General features: G+C 38.1%; 1 pseudogene; it reads right to left on the reverse strand.

The window, feature by feature from the left end:
* Positions 1 to 6,457: 6,457 nt before the first annotated feature.
* Positions 6,458 to 7,383, reverse strand: LOC107160819 (annotated as a pseudogene).
* Positions 7,384 to 7,612: the final 229 nt, after the last annotated feature.

Genomic DNA, 7,612 nt, shown 5'->3' on the forward strand with positions numbered 1-7,612 from the left:
TGAATTACAGTAGATGGGGTAGAGAGAGAAGATGGGCGGGGAGGGGAGGGGGGATAGTAAAGGATAGGAAAGGTAGCAGAATACAACAGTTACTAATATGGCATTATGTAAAAATGTGGATGTGTAACCGATGTGATTCTGCAATCTGTATTTGGGGTAAAAATGGGAGTTCATAACCCACTTGAATCTAATGTATGAAAATATGATATGTCAAGAGCTTTGTAATGTTTTGAACAACCAATAAAAAAAATAAATAAAACCATAACAAAAAAGAAGTGTCTGTTTAGTTCCTTTGCCCATTTATTGATTAGGTTATTTGGAGGTTTTTGTGGTAAGTGTTTTGTTTATATGAAGGATATTAATTAGCATTGGAACAGAACTTAGTAAAGATTTTTTTCTTTTGCTATTCAGAAACTTGTTAATTTGATGTCATCCCATTTATTAACTCCTGACATTATTTCCTTAACTATAGGCCTGCACCTACAGAGTGTTGACCCTGTATTTTCTTCCAAAAGTTGCATAGTTTTTAAGTCTTTGACCCATCTTGAGTTAATTTTTATACAGGGTGAGAGCTAGGACTCATTCTTCTACTATGGATAACCAATTTCTCCAACACCACTTGTTAGAAAGCCTGCCTTTTCTCCAGTGTATATTTTTCGGTGCCTTTGTGGGCCAGATGACTGTATTTGTGAGAGTTTGTCTGTGTGTCTTCAGTTCTATTCCATTGATCTGTGTTTGTTTTTTATTCCATGAAGTTTTTGTGACTATAGCTCTGTAGTATAATTTGGAATCAGCTTTTGTGATACCTCCAGCATTGCTTCTTTTGCTTAGAATCCCCTTGAGTATTCTGGTCTTTTATTCTTGAGCATGAATTTTAGGACTGTTTTTACTAAGTCTGGGAAGAATGTCATTGGTATCTTGATGGATATTGCATTAAATCTGTAGATGATTTTTGGAATTTGGGTCATTTTAGCATTATTAGTTGTGCCTATCCATGATCATGAAAAATCTTTCCATTTCTTTCTTCAGGGTTCTATAATTTTTATTGGAGAGGTCTTTTACCTCCTTAGTTTAGTTTATTTCTACTTCTTTCTGAGGCAATGGTTGTTACTGGATGGCATCAGTACCAGCCTGGGGAGGAAAAGGCTAGGTTATAATTATTGGCATCAGATCAATATTGGTATCAGATCTGCCATTTTTAGGTTGGGAGCCATTTTTATCTTGGGACTCCTAAGTTTTGATTGAAGAGTCATTTTATTCAGGGATCCCAGGCTGTGGTGTCCTCAGCCTTCAGGTTATATCTTTCTGTTTGCTTTTCTGAATGTGCCTGATAAAAGGTTAACCCTACCCAGCTCATGACACAGCCCCTAGGCATGCTTGTGAGAGTCCCCTTGAGGTCTATCAAGCTGCTCTGTGAGTGCCGACAGGCTGCTACTCCCCTGAGAGGGACCCCCTCAAAGGGACAGCCTTGTCAGTTTGCTCCATGCTGCTGACAATACATCTGTTGCATGGGATTCCGGTGAGTGGTGTGGTCCTTGAAATTTGCGTGGACTTAGTGAGTGTCCTATATATAATGTTCACTGCTCCAGAAATATTTGAAATCAAATTGGTAGGAAAATGATTTTATTCAAAGCCAGTTTTGAAAGAAGACAAAATAAAACTATTATTTTAAAGGTTTCATCTTCAAAATCCCTGAAGATGAGCAGAACTTTTAAAGGAGAAGAGGCAGTAGTTACAGCAAAGTGAGACAGAAGGTAGGCATTGTGCATATGTAGATATGATTAGCATGTGCTAGATAGGTGGGGGCAGAGTGCAATCTCCACTCCCAACTTCTTGGCATCCATCAAGTCTTTGGGGCTTGGTTTCACTCTCAACAGGAACAAGTTTCTCTTCATTTAGAGGGACCCCAAATTTAGTCTAGTTCATGACTAGTTTACCTTGATACAGTATGTATTGTGTCAGAGCTTGAGGATCCTTTTTTTTTTTAATGTCTAACAAGTGTGGGGGCCTTCCTATAGGTCAGGCAATTGTGCTCTATACAGCAGGGTATATGAGATGCACAGTCTGCAATTGTTCTAGACTGCACAACTCTGTGCATACTCCAAAAGGATATGGGAAAATCTAGACTGAGTCCCCTTCATCAGCGTGGTGTCCTCAGACTTCAGGTTATTTCTTTCTGTTTGCTCTAGGAGTATGGGTGTCCATGAGTGGGACCTGAGGGCCCCTAGCCATTCCTACTTGAGAACTGGTCATCAGTTTGGAGTTTTTCTCTCCCCTATTGTTCATGTTGAAATATTCCTAAAATTTGAGTGGGGCTGGTTTTGTGTAGATCAAGGTGTGCTGTCTCCTGGCTGGGGTGTGGATGTATCTGGTTATGAGTGTAGCTCAGCAGCCAAGTTTCTACTCCATGAATTCAGTGTTAACAGTAGATTCTCAGCACCACACAGAAAGGGGGAAATAAACAGAAGCAACAACAGTAAAAAGAAGGAAAAAAACAATATACAACATTCAAATAAATACTAGTTTCCTACTATGAAATCAAATACACTAATGACCACAGAAACAGGAATGGTGAGTTCAGCAATTAACAACAAAACTGTTGTTAATTGTCAAAACTGTTGACCAGGATGAATGTTCACTGCCTGTGCCAGACTGTTCTGCTTTCCATTTCTTTCTGGGCTATGTATCCCTTAGAAAGACAAAGGACTGGGGATTGTCAAACTCTCTCTCCTTTTCTGTTGCTCACCAACCTGCATGCTGGAGTGGCCTGAACAGAAACTGGCTGAACAGTCTTGGCTTCCCTTCTCACTGGTGTAAAGTAGGACAGATACGAAGTACTGTCAATTGGAGTTTTGCCCAGATAGTCTATCACCTTGAGGTTGATTCAAAGCTCAAAATGATAAGTTCCAGAGAGGTTTAACTCTAATCAAAATTTAGGAACTTTGTCAGGTGGTATCTACTCAAAAGAAATTTAGATCCACCCAACCCTGTGACTGGGCAGAGACCATTCTCTGGTGGAAGTGTGAATCTCAGGGTCCACCCAAGAATTCTTCTCACAGGTTCTTTCACCCTCTGCCCTAATTATGGCCTTTCCAGGCTCAACTCCCAAGTGTAACCATACTCACCTGTTCATTTTCCTACCCTTCATCAGCTGGTAGTGTGAGCTCCCAGACTTAAAGGGAAGGCAAGTTGAATTCTCCTCCATGTCTCCAACGTGAATTCCCTGTGGGTACAATCATCTCGGTGCCTGTTTCAATTACATGCTGCCAGGTACATACATTCTAGGCCACACAGTAAAAACTGGTTGAGATAATGTGGCAACATTGGCCATGATCGCCTGGGTTTCTGCATCAAAAATCTCCAGTGTGACCTCCTCAAGATGGCTCCCTGCCTTGGCTCTCTGCTGACCAGTTGAGAGACATGACGTAGTTTTCAAACACCAGCTCACTGTATAGCCTTTGATTTGACTGAATTCGTACTGTTTTTCTCATCTACAAATTTTCCTACACCAAATTTTTCTGCTATGCTTCTCTATCTGTGCTACCCCTCTCCTCTGCAGTGACCTGCTGACATTGTCACTACTGACATGACTCCAATGTACTCTTTATTTTTCTCTATTAAAAATACTCAATTTTCTGGATCTCTTAGTCTCTGACTATCCAATATTGAATTTCTGTGAATTCTGTCCTTTCCATCTTGCTGAGAAGCAGTACAAATGCTGCTCAGCATGTGTTGAATGTCAGAGTACTGGAACCAAGCTACAAAATTATTTCTAGACCTGCAGTAGGACAAAGGTCTAGAGCCTTCCTTAGGAGTATGAATAAGTGTTTCCTGGTGGGTCCTAAGCAAGTAGGAATGTTCCAAGTATGTAGTTGAAAGTGGCTACAGCCTAGTTACAGAGGATTTTCAGGATCTACAGTCAAATTGAGGTCATAAGACCTGTATTGGAGCATGGATGTATGTGTATCTCATCCAATTCCTGGCAGCTGAGAGATGCTGGAGCCAGGTCATGATGGGTAGCTCAGAGGTCCACAGCCAGTACCAAGGACAGTGCGACTGTTTCCTGGATCATAGTCTTGCATGATCTCTTGCTGGGTTCCTTGGCAGATGATGCTATTGGCAAAACCAAGAATAAATAGGGCTATGGGATAGGGCTTTCTCCAGGTCTGTAGTGAGTCCTATAGTCAGTAATCCTGTGGTCATTTGGGCATAGGCCAGACATCTCAAAATAACCCCTTTATTTTTTTGTCTTGAGCTCAAAACCATCTTGGTCTCAAAGCTCCCACAAAAGCACTTTTATCCATGAATTACTTCAAATTAATATTGGTGAGGGGAGATACATGTCAGGGAACCAACTATTGTACTATCTTGGTGCAATCCTGATGACTCCATTTTCAAAGCATAAATTTCAAATGAAAATATACTTTATATATCAATATGTAATGTATTATGTAGTATAATATGTTATGTAATATAAAAATATATAAATGCATTATATATTATATGTCATTAAAATGTGACAAAAATTAGCAGTAATTTATTTAAAATCACTCAAAATATATGTATATTTTTTTCTCTCAGGCCTTTCATTGATGTGCAAATAAACCAGAGTTAGGCAGAAATGGATATTTTATTATACATAAACATTTTCTTGTCATTCTAGTTCAGATACACACAGATACACTTAGTAAACAGATTCCTAGAAATCACATTTCTATGTCTTTACAAAGTCCTTCAACTTCAAAAATTAACTAGAAACTTCCACATCAGGTTATTAAAGAAATTTAGACTACAACTGTAAAAATGAGTATGGTTAATGAGACAAAGAGAAAGAGGTAGAAAGACAGAACTGTAAAACATTTAATTGTGTATGGATCGGTTGTCTATGTATGTAAAGATGATTCGACAAGTGTGTCTAAGAAATATCCAAAGATCAAAAGAAAATAATTGAAAAATTTCATACTTCCAAACATCAATGATTATTTTCACATCATTTATAATGTGGCACAGTATACTTGAGCTATGGTATCAACTGTCAAGTAGGATATTTCTTATGCTTTAGACAATTTGTATTCACTGTAGATTTCATCTTTAATTACCTTCTATAAAATATTCCACCTGCTATATTCTGACTTATTTTCTAATTATTTCTGTTCTTAGTTAATTCTTCATTGTAAAGTATATGTTGCCCCAGACAAAAAACAACATTTTACTATTCTTATGACCTTAAAAATTGAATATAATCATGCTCAGAAAAATCTAAATTATTACAAATAGATTGATAATTTGATAGAAATATTGTAAAGCCTTTAAAAACCATAAAACCTACATGCTAATCTGAAGATAAGTTTTAAAAATATATTATTCTAGGCATAAAAAGCATTAATTAATAGGAAGAAATAATTCCATTCAAATTATTCCCCTGATGTGCAAAGCTAATTCAAACCTATATCAATCATCCTTGTGCTATATTCATAGACTAATTTATTGATATCATTGTCATTTTTCCAGTTAATAAAGATAAATAAAAATGAACAATGATCTTTAGTGCCTCTTGAATTCACACAATATATCTAAGCTCTCAGCAGATACTGAAAGTTTTGTGTTCAAATTCATCCAGAATCTAACTACTTCTCCTATCTTCACCACCATCACCCTTGCCTGCATTACCTTCAATTCTTACCCAAAGGATTAAGGGCATTCTAACTGATTCTCTATTCTCCACATAGAATTTAATGTTATTGTTTAAATGTAGAAGTTATATCAAGTAAGCTCTTTGCTCAAATGCCTCACAGTCATCCAATATCGTGAACAGTAAATACCCAAATCCTTAAAATGACTAAGATGCCTGTGTCCTGGGTCCACCAGCTGACTAACTTCATGTCTGGCCATTCTCCCCATTATCCACCAAGCTCCAGGCACACTGGCCATCTTGCTTTCCTCAAAAGCAACAAGCACACTCTGTCTCAATGCTATTTCACTTGCTTTTGTCTCCTCATAAAATGACATAACCTCACATATCTGTGTGACCCTCCACCTCATTTCTTTCAGTGTTGTGCCTAAATGTCACATCTTGGAAAGGCCTTTGTTGTTCCCTTACCTTCCATAATACATTCTACCTTCTGACAGAGGCACATTTACTTATTCAGTTATGTATTACCTGCCCTTTCAACAAAAATGTAAGATCCATGTCCTCATTAATGGCCTCATGGACCTTTTTCCACTGGGGTATGTTGTGCAAATGGATCAGGACTTACACAAGATATTTCAAATGATGATTAAATGATTATATGAGTAGTGGTTGAAATCATATGAATGAAGAACCTGGTTACCAACTAAACAAATATCTAAAATGAAAATAAAATTTTAAGAAATATATTGAATTATTATAGGAAAGAAAATAAATGTCATAAAAATGGCATACAGTTTTCCCGTTTATTATTGTGACTGATTTTCCTCAGGCAAACAGCTTCAGCTTCTTCCTAAAAATTCTGCTCAGAGAAAACATCACTTCCTTATTTTTAAAGGTATATATCAGTAGGTTCAACACTGGAGTGACCATCATGTGTACGATAGCCATAAATTGTTCCTGTATTACACATGCAGCACAGGGAAGAGGGATATAAGTGAGCTCCACAGTTCTATAAAAGAGAAATACCACCATAAAATGGGAGGGACTATTGGACAGAGCCTTGTGGAATACACTGCAGGACTGTCCTTCAACAGAAGAAAGCCTCTTATATAGAAATAGGAAATGAGAGTGAGGAAGAAATCCACCATGGCTAAGCTGCAAGTGACAATGAAAATGAGCCACTCATTAAGACTTACATCACCACAAGCCAGTTCCAAGAGAGGCTTGATATCACAGAAGAAGTAATTGACTTTATGAAAGTGGCGAAAGTCCAGGCATACAGTCATGACAAAATGCATCAGAGCATAGAAGAAGCTAATGAGCCACAGCACATCTGCCAACGAGACACACAGCTGGGGGTTCATGATGACAGTGTAGCCAAGTGGGTTGCAAATGGCCACAAATCGATCAAATCCCATGATGATTAGCAAGACGCCTTCAGTGCAACCAAGAAAGTGGAAGAAGTGTAGCTGTGTGATATAGCCTAGGAAGGATATGACCCTGTGCATGGAGAGGAGGTTCCACATTAGCTTGGGCATTGTCTCTGAAGAATAGCAAACATCCAGACAAGAACGATTTCTCAGGAAAAAATACATAGGAGAGTGGAGTCTTGGCTCTGAGATGATGATCACTAATACGGCCCCAACTCCAAATAGGTTTGTCATGTATATAATGAGGAAAATGATAAAGATTACAAGCTGTATCCCCTGAACTTGGGTCAGTCCCAGCAAAAGAAACTCAATGTTCTCCATTACTTTAGGGAAGGAAAGATGACAGTGACAATTAGCAAACACATCTGGTACACTGTGTAGGGTGAAATGAAGCAAGTTTATCACCTGGAAAAAAAGAAGGATAAACTGTGGTGAACAGCATTCCAGAGGTAAATTCATTTGCAGCATAACTGAGGAAAATGGAAGTACATGACAAGTTCTGAGTTAATGTGATATCTGATTCATGGAAGTCAAAAGGCTACTCAGACTG

This window comes from Marmota marmota, unplaced genomic scaffold (genome assembly GCF_001458135.2).
Source record: "Marmota marmota marmota unplaced genomic scaffold, marMar, whole genome shotgun sequence".
Classification (NCBI taxonomy): domain Eukaryota; kingdom Metazoa; phylum Chordata; class Mammalia; order Rodentia; family Sciuridae; genus Marmota; species Marmota marmota.